General features: G+C 42.0%; 1 pseudogene; it reads right to left on the bottom strand.

Annotated features, from left to right (window-relative positions):
* Positions 1 to 13,462: 13,462 nt before the first annotated feature.
* On the bottom strand, positions 13,463 to 15,512 carry LOC124555996 (annotated as a pseudogene).
* Positions 15,513 to 17,430: the final 1,918 nt, after the last annotated feature.

Here is a 17,430-nt window from a genome sequence, read left to right as displayed (position 1 = left end):
CTATCATCAGTTATTTTGTTCCCCAAATAACAGAACTCATGTACTACTTTAAGTGTTTCATTTCCTAATCTAATTCGCTTAGCATCACCTGATTTATTCAGACTACATTCCATTTGCCTCGTTTTGCTTTTGTTGATGTTCATCCAATATCGCCTTTCGAGACACTGTCCATTCCGTTCATCTGCTCTTCCAGGTCGTTTGCTGTCTCTGACAGAATTACAATGTCATCGGCAAACCTCATAGTTTTTATTTCTTTTCCATGGACTTTAATTCCTACTCCGAATTTTTCTTTTATTACCTTTACTGCTTGCTCAATATACATATTCAGTAACATCTGGGATAGGCTACAACCCTGTCTCACTCCCTTCTCAACCGCTGCTTCCCTTACATGCCCCTCGATTCTTAAAACTGACATCTGGTTCTTGTACAAATTGCAAATAGCCTTTCGCTCCCTATATTTGACCCCTGCCACCTTCAGAGTTTTAAAGAGAGTATTCCAGTCATTCTTGTCAAAAGCTATCTCTAAGTCTACAAATGCTAGAAACGTAGGTTTTCCTTTCCTTAACCTATCTTCTAAGGTAAGTCGTGGGGTCAGTATTGTCTCACGTGTTCCCACATTCTACGGAATTCGAGTTGTTCTTTCCCAAGGTCGGCTTCTACCAGTTTTTCCATTCATCTGTAAAGAATTCGTATAAATATTTTGAGGCGTAACTTATTAAACTTTCAGTTCGGTAATTTTCACATCTGTCAACACCTGCTTTCTTTAGGATTGAAATTATTATATTCTTCTTGAAGTTTGAGAGTATTTCGCGTGTTTCATACAACTTGCTCACCAGATGGTAGAGTTCCGTCATAGCGGGCTCTCCCAAGGTTATCAGTAGTTCTAATGGAATGTTGTTTACTGCCGGGGACTTGTTTCGACCTAGGTCTTTCAGTGTTCTGTCAAATTCTTCACGCAATATCACATCTCCCATTTCATCTTCACTTACATCCTCTTCCATTTCCATAATATTACGCTTAAGTACATCGCCCTTGTATAGATCCTCTATAAACTCCTTCCACCCTTTCGAATGGGGGACTTCTTTACCTCTGGAATATTTTGCCCAGGAGGACGCCATCATCGTTTCACCATACAGTAAAGCTGCATGCCATTGGGAAAAATTACGGCTGTAGTTTCCCCCTCCATTCAGCCATTCGCAGTACCAGCACAGCAAGGCCGTTTTGGTTAATGTTACAAGGCCACAACAGTCAGTCATCCAGACTGTTTCCCCTGCAACTACTGAAATGGCTACTTCCCCTCTTCAGGAACCACACGTTTTTCTGGCCTCTCAACAGATACCCCTCCGTTGTTGTTGCACCTACGGTACGGCTATCTGTATCACCGAGGCACGCAAGCCTTCCCACCAACGGCTAGGTACATGGTTCATAAGAATACCTATTCATGCTGAATTGGGACAACCTGAGCCCTTAATAGGACATGATTAAATCTACTATGTTACCTATACAACTCACTTGTTTATAAAAATTTCTATTTTAATACCTATTATAATTGGTGGTCTTCATAATTGAATTATACCATTAGTAATTGGTGTGCCAGATATAGCACTCCTTGAGATAAATAATATAAGTTTCTGATTGTTTAGTCTGGAACCGTGCTACCGCTTCGGTCGCAGGTTCGAATCCTGCCTCGGGCATGGATGTGTGTGATGTCCTTAGGTTAGTTAGGTTTAAGTAGTTCTAAGTTCTAGGGGACTGATGGCCAAATAAGTTAAGTCCCATTGTGCTCAGAGCCATTTGAACCATTTTTTTATTGTTAAGCCCATAATTACCCCTTTCCATACATCTTCTATGGTGAGTAAGTGTGCGAGTAGTGGATGAACCGTTATAGTGCTACAGCATCACCCAAGATCATTATGAACTGTCCTATACCACCTTTTCTGTGTGCATCCGTGTATTTGTCGTACGATTCAGTGCTCCCTGGGGCGTTTTATGCGTATTTCTATAGGTACCGTTCAGTTCAGTTGCCAAAAACCTATTCTCCTTTGTAATTACATATAGAATATTCTGAAGTGACGTAAATTGTCGTGATTGTCAATAGATTGTTATCATTAACATAAAATTGTACATATGCCAAATTAAATATCAGATCGTGAAATAGAAGTAATAAATGTTTCGCAAGAAATACAAAAAAGCTCTGGAAATGTTAGCATAAATAACTAACGGCTCTAATTTCAGTAGTGTCAGTGTCGTCGTAACTGCCGTCTGCTTCGCATCTGCTGTGCAGCAAGCTACGTTAATTTACGTATTAACTATATTCTTCTTACTTGTCACTTCTTCTTCCGTGTGTTTTTGCTTTTAGGAAGCTTTAATTAACCAGTACTGGTAATAGTGTTCAATAGATTTTGTGTTTGTTTGAATACAGTCAGAGAGAGTCCCTTTAGTCTGCTGTAGTGCCAGTAGTGCTAGCGTTTGTTTTGAATACAATCCAGAGACAGGTAGTGCTTATTTTCATTGTTTTCTACAAGAAGTGTCCAGTAACCACAGTTAAGTCAATTATCAGCCGCATTTAGTGAATTCGCAGTTTAGTTAAAAGTTGATTAACTCTCTACAGTAAACTGATTTCTTTGGATGGATAGGATGTGTGACTGCTGCGTACGGACGCAGGAGGAGCAGGCCACTGTTTGCGAACAGCTGAACGTGTTGATGGCCGCCGTCATCCGTCTTCTGGTTGCTGCCTCGGAGTGTAGCGGCAGTGGGGAGTCTGGTGCGTCGCATGGTACACCCCAGGTGTTACATTCTTCACCGACGGTCCCTGCTCTCGACACGTCTTCGCGGGTACCGGGCGCGGTTGGGCCACCCTCTCCCCAAGGGGAGTGTCGGGTTCAGCGGCGTTCGCGGCGCACGAGGCGGAGGGCCAATGTGAAGGCTGGCCGTGTGGCATCGCCCGCTCTGCCTGTCAGTGGACATCTGGCCTAACCTTCAGCAAGGTTCGAGCAGGCACACGGGGAACGGGTTTATTAGCCATTGCGAGCTCGAACGTTAGGTGGATGATGGAGCCCCTTTTATAGCATGTCTGCGTGACTCCGTCACTTTAGCAGCAGTCTGTTGTCGTCAAAGACGAACCTTTGCTTGGATACGTATAGATAGTTTGGCTTTCACATCTTGTTTGAGTCTGTAACAGTTTTCTGAGTCGTTAAAGCCTTCGTTCATGCCTCCAGCAGTGGAATACGAAGAGTTACACAGAGAATTATGGCTTGGACCGCGCCCCTATGCCCATAAATCAAATATCAGCAATAACTCTTATTGTCCATATTTAAAGAAATAGTTATGTTAGCATTATTCCTCACGAACTGATTCAGAATCCTGGAGTATGTTTGTCTCAAATGAAAGTCTATAATTTCGTATGGAGTCTAACGCAAAATAGCCTCCATTTTTCATCGTGGTTTTCCAGTGCAACATTGTCAAATATTAAAACACAGTTAGACTTTACTTTTTGAGCTGGTGGGGTATCACTGTTTTCTCTGAATGCTTGGTAGGTTACTCCGTCGATGTCGTGCACAATCTCCCGTTACAGCTGCTACCTGGACTGAAAAAACGTTTAAAAAACAGTATTCATGCTGGAAGTGGTACCGCTCAGAATGTGTTAATAGAAAAAACAACATTCGTCTCCTGGCAGTCAGGTGATCCAATGAATCCAATGATTATAGTATGCTTAATATTGGGATGAAGTCATCCATGCAGCAAAGATGTTATTATGAGCCATCAGGTAGCACTCTAGTGTAAGAGACAGTTTACATCATACTCTATAATGCATAAGGGTAATACAACAACCAAAAATTATACAATTCAATTTTAAAATTTATCTGTACATGTAAGGAAAAGAAATAAAAATCAGAGTACATTGAAAAATGGTTTCGTTTAAAAGTTAATTTTTAAAAAATAGAATCCTATAAAATCACAACACAAAGTCTTATATGTTCATTATATCACTTTGTAACTATGTAATCAAGTCAGTCACTCGCATATTCATTAAGCAAAAATATCAATAAGTAACTTAAGGAAGCCCACTTGAGGCTTAAGTAACAAGGATACATTGACGGTTTGGTAAGTACATGTCATAATATTGCAGACAATACAAAACTAATTAACTGGCGCACTATCTTTTGCAAATCACTTTCTTATGTATCATGAACAGCACAGCATGAAATACCAGTACTACGTAAATTGTTCCCATATGTATTGTTGTTGTTTAATGAGAATTATGGGTACTTCAATGGAACTATCGACTTTCCTACTCTTAACTACCATGGACAAGTAGTAAAATTATAGTCAAAGTGGCTAAACGCCAACTACAATGAGGAAACCACATCGCCGTCGACTGTGTTTAACAAAATCTTTCCGTGTTTAAGTGACAAGAGTACTAAAGCATGAAGAAAGTATGTATCATAACATATGTGATAACAATCGGATCAGTTAGCTCTCTTTATAAAATTCCTAGTATTATGAGCCATCAACAACATAGCACAAAATTTGGTGACAGTATGCTGTGATTCTCAGCATCCAGGCGTAGGATAGCAAAGATGTAAGGAACAAAGTCGATGATTAGTAAAGACCGAAAAACACAATGTAGTGATAAGATTACACTATCGCTGTCAAAAGAATTAAAATATAACAGGTATAGTAATACAGTAGAATCATGGTAGACTGAGGTTTAAGTATATTGTAAAGAGATATTAGCACTAGTTAGTATATCTGTGTTATGAAATACTCCAATTAATACGCAGCAATATCATGTTCAAATTAAATACAGTCAAATAGTACACAGAATATATATTACACTGAGTACATGTGCTACATCATACAGTCTTGAATGTCTATGTTAAACACAAATACATTATAGAGTTTTCTCAATAAATAACATAAAAAACAAAGATGCCCCATGTAATGGAAAGAAATAGCACTGTACCAGATCTAGATACTGATAGACGATACAGCATACATAGTCAACCAGTAACAAGGCAAGTGCAATGTGAAAATCGATATAGGTTAAGCAACAGTAGATTACTCCAGACTTAGATAATATAAAAACAGAACCAATGAAGAAATACATAAGGGACTGTATGAGGGCAACAGACATCACAATTAATGTTACCTTTCATTAATACCGTGTACAGATCACGGTGTTATAGATCCAAAGCAGAGCAGTACAAAGTCCAGGTGCCAATGTACACAGGGCATGAGGTCTAGATTTAGAATAATAAGTATCTTGTATAAGACCAAGGTATGTAGTGGTTAAGCATATGTAATAACCTGCAAGATAGTGACATAACTCCATTGTCGAGCTTAAGTTCCGCGAAGATATTGTGGGAAGTCTTTAAAAATAGTTGTACCTCTTGGTCTAGGTGTAAAATGTATGTAGAGCAATTTACTCAAGGAAGCATAATATTAATGAGAAGTATCCAGATACATGTACAGTAGTATAGTGTTCACAATAACTGTATGTACACTAATTCGACATAGGGTGCTAAGAATAAGCTTGGGGTAGCAGAGCTCTGGTAGAAAACCAGATCGTAATGATCAAGTGTATGTATGATTTGCAAGGTAATAAAGAATAAGGAGCAAACATTGTCAGATTTTCCACCATATAATGGTGATTAGCCTGATGTCTATGTGGTTTGTGAAGTAGGAGCCAAATGAAATAGTACTCGAGGTGAACGTTTGTGTTACATGTTTATCATGCAAACATTGACCTCGAGCATCATATCATTTTCAACCTGTTTCCCACCTCAGGTAACCATAAGTCAACACATTCACTATTTGAGAGATGCCACATGGCTGGGTGGATAACGTATCAACTGTAATGTATGTATACTAAATTAACAGCAGAGCACGCTGTTAGTCATTGCAGTGGTGGATGTCGAGTAGTTGGTGGGTTCTAGGACAGAGAGCAAACCAATGGTATGCTCTCTAGTTTGGGCATAAGAGCAAGTTATTAACAGCAAGTTCCGAGCACAATCCAAAGTGAGTCCTAGAGGTAGACCAGTTCGGTATTCACAATAACAACAGAGGCTGAATGACGAAACTTCAACTATACAGGCAGAATATTGTTCAGAGCGACGTCTTATACTCTGCTCTGTGGTAGTGCTGGCTAGGTAGCCTAAAGAAGGTCAGTCTCTGAATCACCTGCTGATTGGCAGTGCAGTCACATGGGTTACTGCCAGCATCTAGATGGGGAATATTGTAGCATAGTATCGATAGTGTTTGATTCCACACTTGCAATTTCAAGAAATAATATGTTACACCATCTTGGCCGAAGGCAAATACCTCCTACTAAAATGCAATATGAGTGTGGACAGATATAAAACTGGTTCTTTCTATCTTAAAAAATGGTGTGTATAGTCACCATAGCTTAGTGAGATGGTTGGGTTACTATCTGCTTATGAATCTAATACAGCACCCACTGTGATATGATGACCATGAGTTTATGTTAACTCTTAATTTACATTTCAATAGCGACTACTGCCACTATCAGATGTGCAATTGTAGTCTGTCTGTTAGGTATGTGTGTGTGTGTGTGTGTGTGTGTGTGTGTGTGTGTGTGTGTGTGTGTATGTGTGCGTATTTAGGAAGTTGATAGTTTCTAGGGTGCATATGTGGATGGAATTCTTGTAATTGGGTTGCATGTAGGTAATCACTTTACCTTTGCTGACAGCTGTCTTCTTCATGTGTGGATCGTTACCAAAACTGGTGGCTGTGACAGTGCATTGCTCTCTGCTGGCACCTGTCTGTGATGTGTCACAATAATCGCCCATCTGCTTATCGATCTATGTGCAGTTGGACGCTGTACAGCGTGACTTCGATGAAGCCAGGTGGCTGCAGCTGTACTAGAGTATGCGACACGTAATTCTTATTGTGTGTCATTGTTAGCATCACTATTGTTTCTCTTCAGTAAGCCGTGACCATAATTCATCCAACGATAGGATGGGATTTGGGAAAACGATGACAGTTTTGTAGGATATATTGGAATCTATTTACATACATTAATAAAGAAATCATTTCTTTCTATAATATCCTACAAATACTGTCTTTCAACAGGCCTTAAGCTGAACCTGATTAGTGTTAAGCACTATAGATACAATTATACGCACGGATTTTCCGTCACTATACTACATTTCTAAGGGTTTTTGCTTATGGGATCGAAAGTTGTCGACTTCGGCACCAGATCAAAAAATGTGTTTATAAATTAGTCGAATAGACTTGTATTTACACTAAACAGCGTAAAAAGACTGTATTGTCATAGAATCCAGTGCTGACACACGGGCACCAGTTACACAGTCTGTCTGTCACGATCGCTGCCATACAGTTCCCACAGACTGACGACACTGCAGTATTTAATTTAAATGCATTTGTGTCCTGGAGTTAGTTCCAGAGCCCATTCTCCATACATATCGACTATGAACATCTTTCTTCATAACATATGAGCTTGAATTGTAGTGTGACTGATCGTACTCACTCGACATCTGTCTCTCATTGTAGGGCATTATAATGCGTAAGTAGTCCGGTTGTACCATGTGTATGGTACTCTAGTACCGCTGTTGCACATCCTCCACTTCAGTTAATACGTTTAAGTCGCTATCAAGTGTCAAGTCTACGTTTACACGTTTTCCGCCGCTAAGAGGCAAATAATAGGTATTAGCAGAAACCAGGATTCTGTGAGGAATTTTCGCCGAAGCGGATTAATCTGCTGTGTTGGTACAGATAATAGTAGTCGAACACCTCTGTGGCCTGGTCCAGCATTTCTGCCATCGCAGCATCAGCGGCGCGTTGCGCTGTTGGACTAGAATACGTGTAGGTATAAACGAGTAGGACATTCCTTAATAAATATCGTAATAATATTAATAGTGAAGGGACAGATACTTTTGTTTTTGACTGATCTCTGATGATGCTGACGTTTCATGATGATTCTTTCGGTATGGTGAACAGAACTGGAATGATGATACTCATGCAATAGAATCCATATTAAGAAGGGGGGAAGGGAGAGGGAGCGTTTTCCCTATAGGCCCAGGGCGCGTAACCTAGTCTTAGGCCGTTACTGGGACCACGAATGATATAGTGGATGGGTGCCCTTCATTTGCAACAGATTGTGGTGCATTAACTCGCCATGTTCCAGGGGAGGCACGTTCCCCTATTTTACGATAACAAGCACAATGAACGCATTCAGATACAACCCACCCTACTACAGTACTTACGGCGTTTTTTTTTTTTTTTTTAATAACGAAAATTTCCTTTGTGTGGTTCCATTAATTTGTAGGTAGCCCTCACATCCATCATTTATTTGTTGCCCTATGCAGGAGTTATTGTCGTTCCTTTCCGAGAGTTCTATAGTTTGCCTTTTCAGTTACAACTGCCAGAGCGGCTATTTTTCCAGTGAATCATTGTAGGCACAGACTCCATTGGTTTACGATGATTTATATTAGTCTGGGTTTTTCACCTCTCATCGATATTACTCACTTATAAAATTGTTCTCCGACTTAAGCTATACACTGTGTGACATTTTTGCTAATATTTAAGTAATAATTTTCTCCAAATTTTGCTTAACATCTGACGAATGTTTTGTTACTTATAAGGCGAATGTGCGACTGTACGAGGCATTTCTTATCCCCCTCATCTGTATCCGAAGTTAACTATCTACAGATGACAACAATTTTGGTTTGTTTTTGGTTCATCGATCATCTTCGTCACACATAAATCTGAATGCTCTTCTCTTCCCACGACTGGCTAGTTTAGTGTACCACACTGAGAGTTATATTCAACCTTTCTATTTACTACCAAATATACAGTAACAATAAAACTCTTTCTCAGTTTCCGTGTTGTTACAAATCATATGTGAATTCACTTATCTTGTACAGATAAACTTTCACCATCAGGTAGTACGTGAGCTTATGGAAACTGTGGCTAATAATCTTTGCTCTGATGGTTCTCGCAGCACTTTCCTTCTGAATACATTTAAATAAAACTTTGGTATAGCGCAGTCTTCTTCTTTCGAATCGGTTGTTACCATTACATCTCTCCCAATCAGAATGCCTTCTTGAAATAGATGAAAAGTTCTATCTTCTTCTTGTTTCTGTTTTTCCAACAACGTACTCAACCTATATTCCTGATTCTATGGTTTATTAACCAAATACATCTAGGTCCTCATTGCTATAAATCTGTGATCGCACCTCGATCTTCTAAGTCGATTCCATGCTTTGTCAATGGTGAGGATGGTACGTCAACTTCACTCCTATATTCTGCCTCTCATTTCTTTAGTTCCATTTCCAGATAAGTCTTTATTCAATTGTGGGTACACCTTATTTTCGCATTCCACATTCTCGTATTCTGGGTGCACTATACGGATTGGTGCCAACATCAGTCATACATCTATTATATTAATCCGAAGCCTACAATTTTCCTTCATAAGCCTCTCTATAAAAAGAAAGCTTTCTCATTGTCGCATGTTACCTGCCTGTATATGTAGTTCACACCGATCAGCCAGAGCATTATGACTACTATCGATATAAACCTGTCCAGGTGCTAGTAGCGTCACCTGGCGAGGAATGAGAGCTTGTCTGTCACACGTACAGAGCGCGTAATATCAGCGAACATGCTGTTCACGTGTAGAGCGCGTTTCACAGAGGGCAGATTGTGATGTTCCAGAGGCTCGGCACTAGCATTTCGGAAATTGTACGACTTGTCTGGTGTTCGAGGAGTTCTGTGATGAACGTCTTCAACACGTGACGAAACCAAGGGATAACCATGTCGAGACATCGTGGTGTTAGGTGGCCACCACTCATTAGAGATGCCGGACGTGGTATGCTGGGCCGACTGGTAAAACTGGACAGGCTGTGAACTGTAGCGGAACTAACATCATAATTAAATGCTGGGAAGAATACTTGAGTATCTGAGCACACAGTGCACAGAACACTCCTAAAGATAGGCCTCTGCAGCGAACGACCCATGCATGTGCCAATGTTAACATCATGTCATCGGCAACTACGACTGAAACGGACGTATGACCGTCGGCAATGGATGTTGATACTGTGGCAGAGCGTTGCATTGTCTATTGAATCCTGATATCTTACTCAACACACCGATGGGAGTGGGCGAATCTGTTGGCTTCCAAGAACAGCTCCTTGACGCCTGTACAGTGCGACAAAGTCATTCTGCAAGCACACATTGGGAAGCCGGGCAGATGCCCTCACTTCGCTCAAGGATTGACACGTTGCGAAGGGCCTGTCTGACATTGAGAAGCGTGTCGAGAACTGATGGACCACTGCATAAATTATTAGAGAACGCCAAGAACGTGCACACGAAGGCACTTGAGTTCTTCTGGCCAGGCGGCAGTCATTTTATCTGCCTTAGAAAGCAGGGATGTGCCCACAGTTACAGTACCTCACGGGCACAGCGAGGTTTGCACACAAAGCGCAGAGAATAGGCGCCGGGAGGCGTGTGAAGGACGTCAGCGTTCTTAAGGAGATGTTTTTCTCCACAGTGAGAACATTCCTTATAAATCACGGACGCTGGCAGACTCTGAGACGGAGCCCAAACATGAGACAGTCCAGGCCTCACACAGAGAGAGTGGTTATAAAGAAATCTTGTGTAGATGCTCTCACAACAGCCTCAGAATGCAGGATAACATCGTAAGAATGCGAAGTCGTGAAAAAAGGCCGTTTCTCGAGGCACACGCCAGCCCACGCCGGATAGGAAATTTCCATCCCGCACGGAGAAGAGTGGTTATGAAACGAAGATCTGTCGTTGGACTGCATTAAGAACTTGGTCCGCCAATGACCACACCGAGGGGAAGTATACTTCGAACAGAACATGAAATGAGAGATCGAGGGGAAGCGAAAGAGAGAGTCGTGAAGAGACCGAGGAAGCAAGAGGAACATGGCGCTTTTTCACGCATCGTCAATATCTGCCTTCCGACACCGTGACAACACAGCTTCGGCCACTCGACCGACAACTGTCAGTCAACGCGGAGATCGTACCTGCGCCCCGCCTGAAAGCCGCGATTGCTTATTAGGGCAGACGGGTCGAGCCACACAGCTGCGAGGCGACGCGCCGTACTGTCGCAGCGCCCTCCGCCGACAGCAGTACATGACGAACGATAACGAATAATGGTGAGACGATTCGTCCCCTCCCCCTCCTTCCCCTTAATAACTGAGGTGTGTCCACTCACAATCAGATCGGCACTGAGATTTGTAATTTTATTTTGGTTTGTGTAAACAGCACGAAAATAAATACATTTCTTTCATGTTTTATCATATAAGCAATCTTTTACATTCATACACGAACACCTTAACTTCGTACCATTTATGTTTGATTTCATTTTGTTATTGATATCAAGTAATTGTTGGCTCCTAATATGGGGCAATCTCACTAGTCATCTACTAGTCATTTCAAGTCCGACAGCAGAGAGAAGAACTCACTGTTCACTGCCAAAATGGTTCAAATGACACTAAGCACTATGGGACTTAACATCTGAGCTCATCAGTCCCATAGACGTAGAACGACTTAAACGTAACTAACCTAAGGACATCACACACATCCATGCTCAAGGCAGCATTCGAACCTCGACCTTAGGTTCCGGACTGAAGCGCCTAGAACCGCTCGGCCATAGGGGCCTGCCTCACAGTTCACTACATTTTTGGCGCCCAACGTGGGTCCTCTAATTAACTTCATTCTCACTTTGTTGTTAGTGTGAGAAAGTCTAGTTTCGAAACACGACTCAGGAAGAATCCCCATTCCCCGGTTACCATACGCTAACCTCATTGTGTGAGATGTCAGCCGCACGGATGGTGTGTTTGTGTGTGCTAAGTGTGTTGCTAATGAGCATATAAAGTAGATATAGCGGCTGCTAGTTCAGACAGTTTTGGTTCTCACAGCCTCCTCGTATTTTTTTTATGTAGTTTTGGAACGTGTTGTTTGTTGTTATGAATAATCTGTTCCACTTTTTCCATCGTTCTGTCCGCTTTTACCAGGTTTGCCATCATCAATGCACTGTCTCTGTTTGTTCTGTGGAGTGCTTTTAGTTTAGTTTTTCTATGCAACTGAGGTCTGGGAGACTGATAAATATGGAAACAGTTAAGCCAGTTGAGGAAAGATCAGGGGGCGAGCGAGCGAGTGAGCGAGCAAACACAAGGCCCGCTTGTTGGGCGTACGCAAAGTCTGAGTCCACTAGATCGAATTCTCGCGATATTAGAAAAGCACACATCACAGCCTACAGCTGTAAGGCTCGATGCGCACAGGCGAGAAACAGCCGCGCGTGCTTGCAGCGAGATCGCGGCGTCAAAACAATTCCAGTGCACACACGGCGGCAACACAGCGATAATCGCGCAACGGGTAGTGAAGTTTCAAGTCATCTGATTTGCGTTAGAAAAATTGTTTATGTAGGTGTTTGCTTATTTCGTTTACAAGTACATCAAGCAACGCAACGGGAGGTTTTGGGTTCACACGCTCGTTAGTTCATGACTGCTGAAAGGAGCGTTCGCGATTCTGTTTACAGATTTACGAGAAGATGTAAGTAAATTATTTACTTATTTTCGAATAACTATACAATCATTTGACGAGTTAACAGTGAAACTACAGTCATTCATCAAATGCACAGACTCTGCGATGAGACTTTCAGTTTGACCTCAGGAAATGATGGCTGTGACTTTGAGGTAAGCAGAGAGTATTTAAGTATTCATACCATGTTACTTATTTTAATCAAAACTTAAAATATAGTGAACTGGTTTATAACTGTAAATTGTAGGCCGGCCGCGGTGGTCGTGCGGTTCTAGGCGCTCCAGTCCGGAGCCGCGCTGATGCTATGGTCGCAGGTTCGGATCCTGCCTCGGGCATGGATATGTGTGATGTCCTTAGGTTAGTTAGGTTTAATTAGTTCTAAGTTCTAGGGGACTGATGACCACAGCAGTTGATTCCCATAGTACTCAGAGCCATTTGAACCATTTGTAAATTGTAGTCTCATATCAACGATATTCTGTAATCTTATTACTGAGTATGGGATTTTACTAATGTATTTTAATACAAAGCATCATAACTAACATCAGTAGATTAGGAGTAGTCGAAATATTTTGCATATATATAGTTGTAAAGTAATTAAACAACGTTGTGCAGAAACTTCAATGCAGTACAAGAATATGTGAAGGGCAGTCGAACAACAGACACCTCGGCGGTGCGGTTCTAGGCGATTCTGTCTGGAACCGCGTGACCGCTACGGTCGCAGGTTCAAATCCTGCCTCGGGCATGGATGTGTGTGATGTCCTTAGGTTAGTTAGGTTCAAGTAGTTCTAAGTTCTAGGGGACTTATGACCACAGATGTTAAGTCCCATAGTGCTCAGAGCCATTTGAACCACACATCTCGAAACAAATCAGTTATTCGAAAAGTAATTACAAACAAGCTTAGAAATACCGTTATTTTCTATACTTGTTGAGTATGGATATCAAAAATGTCCACAGAATCCTCACTTTCTGTTGTCACACATGTACTGCTGTAGGACGAAGGGCTAGCCGTGGTGTAGCGGTGTTGCTGGGAACTGCCAAGTGCGTGAGTGTGGGTAGGCAAATCACGAGACATCATACTCGCTTGATTGTTGCAGTGTGCAGTACGATTAACAGACGGCATTTGTTGAGGACATTATGGAGCACTAAGCCGGAAAGTCTCATTCATGTTTCATCACCTCGCACCTAAGCTCCAATTTAACGTCCAAAGGAAACGTCTCAACTGCAGGAACCAGTGACTCTAAAAATAATTTCTCATCATCCGGTGCTTCGGGTGAAGTTGACGATACGGAAGTACTCATGAATTTTAATAAAGAATCTTCAATTATCCTGCGTCGTTTGGCAGCAGGTGTATTATCCAAATTTTTCAAAGGCTCACTGTTTGCAGGTGATGACGTTTCTGCTGTCAGTTCATCCCTAGTTTCACTACCAGCAAGTCCATTATCATCGACATGAGTTTGCGTGGGACCTGGATCTACTGTGTTCGCAAGGACCGACAGTTGACGGGCATATATATATACCTTCTAGACGAAATCGCTCCTTGCCCTGATTTTGTGCGCTTCCTTTCACATTTAATAAAGGAATCTTTAATACCCTTTCACCTTTTCATGAATTTTGAACCTGCAACAAAACACAAACTGTAGTGTACCGGGATGCTACTAAAGACACAGTATTATTATTATTATTAAGTTAATATTGATCTTTTTCAGATACCTGGGCAGTGGTTGCAATCAAATTGACCAACATTATAAATACAAAATCGGTTACACAACACTAAGTAAAATAGTCAGGAAAGTTTGCAATGCCGTGTGAGAAGTTTTGCGTGAAGAATGTATATCAAAATTTACATAAGAAAGGTGTCTGATAAATGCCGAGAGATTTGAAAAGCATGCAGACTTCCCGAAATGCTTAGGTGCCTTAGATGACAAGCACGTGAGAATAGTTAAACCAGATTTCAGTGGTTCTCTGTTCTACAACTATAAGAAATTCCATTCTATAGTTATGTTCGTAGTTGCAGATGCAAACTGTTTGTTAACTATGTTGAAGTTGGATCTCGTGGTAGAGAATCGGATAGCACTATCTTCGAAAATTCTAAGCTGTATAAATTACTAGAAAGTGGCGAAGCAAGCTAACCAAAAGGACAATCTCTACCAGAAACTACAGAACTTTCTGTGCCCTTTACGTTATTGGGGGATGAAGCGTTTTCACTGTCTAATGTCGTCATGAGACCGTAAACTGGAACTTGCTTCTCCTACAAGTAACGCATCTTTAACTACCGTTTAAGACGTGCTTAGAGAGATATGGATTGCGAATTTGGTATTGTGACGAATAAATGGCGAATATTTCACAGACCTATCAATGTTAAGCTGAACTTCACTGTTAGCATCATCAAATGTTGCTGTGTCCTTCACAACTACTATCGTTCCAGAGATGGCTTTAACTTTGAAGACACTTTAAGTATACAGGGCCAAGTGATCTGGGCAATTAAGTTCCAGCTACGCAAGGAGGAAGTTCACTTAATTCTAGAAGAAATGTTTGCACTGATTACTTCATAAACGATGCTGGAAAAGTACCATGGCAGGACAAATGTATTTAACTCTGGTCGGTATCAATCACAGTGAGCCATGAAGCAATGTATTGTCGAATATGAAAGTTGATTTCACTTATGTCACTATTGAAATGTACGTAAGTATGTAGTTTGTGGCTGCAATACAATAAAGCTGAAGTACCAAAATTTATTTTAAACTTTCATTATTAACTGGGGATTTTTTCATTGAGATGGTGGGCTCCCACAGATGATCACAAAGCATTTCTTGCTTATCGCTACCTAAAGTTTTGAATGCCCACTTTCGAGCAAAAGCGCCACCACTAGAACACAAACAAAAATTAGTTTAATGATATTACTTACCTATATCATTTTTCTCCTGATACAGTTTCGCAGCAAAACCCTCACAAAACTCTTCACACACTTGAAAACAAGTGGCTCTCTACTTAACTCGATCGTGATACTCCTTGCGAGAAGTATCTCATATTAGTGGGTATTTTTCACCTCTTCAATAAACAATTCGACGTCAAAACCGGTTGCATCCATGGCAGACTGACTGCAGCTGTTGGTGTGGTAGCAAACACGTGTGTGCTGCTTGCCGGCCGCTGTGACCGAGCGGTTCTACGCGCTTCAGTCCGGAACCGCGCTGCTGCTACGGTCGCAGGTTCGAATCCTGCCTCGGGCACAAATGTGTGTGATGTCCTTAGGTTAGTTAGGTTTAAATAGTTCTAAGTCTAGGGGACTGATGACCTCAGATATTAAGTTCCATAGCGCTTAGCGCCATTTGAACCATTGGACTGCTGCTCCTCGGCGATCGGCGGGATCGCTGCAACGCAGCAGTGGCTGGCGAGCGCAATTCGCTCGCCGCGATCTCTCTGCTACCTCGCATCGCTACCGCCGTAGTGTGCGCCGCTCCGTTGTATCACATGCACTGCTGAAACGCACGAGAAACTAACGCAGCGATTGCGCGATAATCAATCACTTGTGTACATCTAGCCTAAGGGAGGAGAATAAAACACGATTTGAAACACTGGAAACTGAACCAAAACTTTGCAATCAAAATCTTAATCGACATATTGCTGAAGTTAGGTAGGAATTGGAGACCGAAACAGAAAAGATATGGATAGAGGTCACCAACAGCGTGGATGAGGTGAGCAAAGAGTGTGAAACGAAGGTTGACAACTTGGAAACGTGGGTGAATGCGAAGATGACTGATATCTCTGTGCGCGTAGATGAGGGAAGTAAATCATCCAAGGAAACGCAAACATGAATGTCAGTCCTCAAGCAAGAAGTGTCTGCGACTAGGTAATGTGACTGTAACACAGGTCACACCAACGAATCGGCAAGCTGCACTCCCAATACTTGTTGTTGACATACCACTGCCCAAGTTCGGCCGTACGCGCAGCACTCACCTGAAGCCATAACTAAAGAATTTAGATACGTATCTACTTGCGAAACGAATGGCGGAATGCAATGGTTTATTCGTTGCACGCCAGAGGCTTGAACAGGAGGAGGATGCCTGGTTTGACGTTACGATTTGCGAGAATAGTGGTTACAAGGATTTATGCACGAAGTTTCTGGCAACGTACTAGAATCTGGCCGCTCAGGCGAGTGCAAAGATGAGTATATATTGGGAAGCAGTACGCGCCTCAGTCACGCCAATCCATGTCAGCATACGCTGCTCACTTTTTCTTTCTGGCGGGATACTTGGAGACAAAATGTCAGATGAGGAATGATGTAGCGCGATGCGCTGACATTTTCATGCTCAGTTACGACGTTCAATCGACAGGGCATTGCCGAGAGAACAGTTCCTCGATAAATTAGGTCCTTGTGCAACATCAAAGAGCAGGAGAAGCAAAGGACGGCAAATGGCAACGCAAATAGGACAGGGAATGGGGTGCCGCAATGGTTTGTTCACCGCAGTGACAGGCAGAACTGGCGCAATAACGGACGAACGAGAGAAGAGTGGAGTAGGCGGGAGCAAGATAGACATCATGGTCCACACCATGGACAACAAGGGAGAAACGAACTCCCAACCCATAGACGCCAGGAGAACTGAGTGCAATCGTCGCATAACGTGAAGACCGTGAGAATAATGGAGGTTCACCATCAATGATTCCACCTCAGGCAGAGGAGCATGAGATCACACAAATGAATGGTCAGATAAAATTAGATATCGCAGGGGCGCCACAGTAGAGAAGGGCCATCACATACGCAATGTATGGTATTGGCAATCACAAGCGCAAACCGATATTAACCAGTGCTGCGATGACCCAGAGTTGACGGAAAAAGCGGACAATCTGTGTCGCCTCATTGAAATAACAGTGGATGGAATTAAGATG

This window comes from Schistocerca americana, chromosome X, assembly GCF_021461395.2.
Source record: "Schistocerca americana isolate TAMUIC-IGC-003095 chromosome X, iqSchAmer2.1, whole genome shotgun sequence".
Lineage (NCBI taxonomy): Eukaryota > Metazoa > Arthropoda > Insecta > Orthoptera > Acrididae > Schistocerca > Schistocerca americana.
The sequence above is the reverse complement of the archived record's forward strand: the minus strand, read 5'-3'. Positions and strand labels throughout refer to the sequence as shown.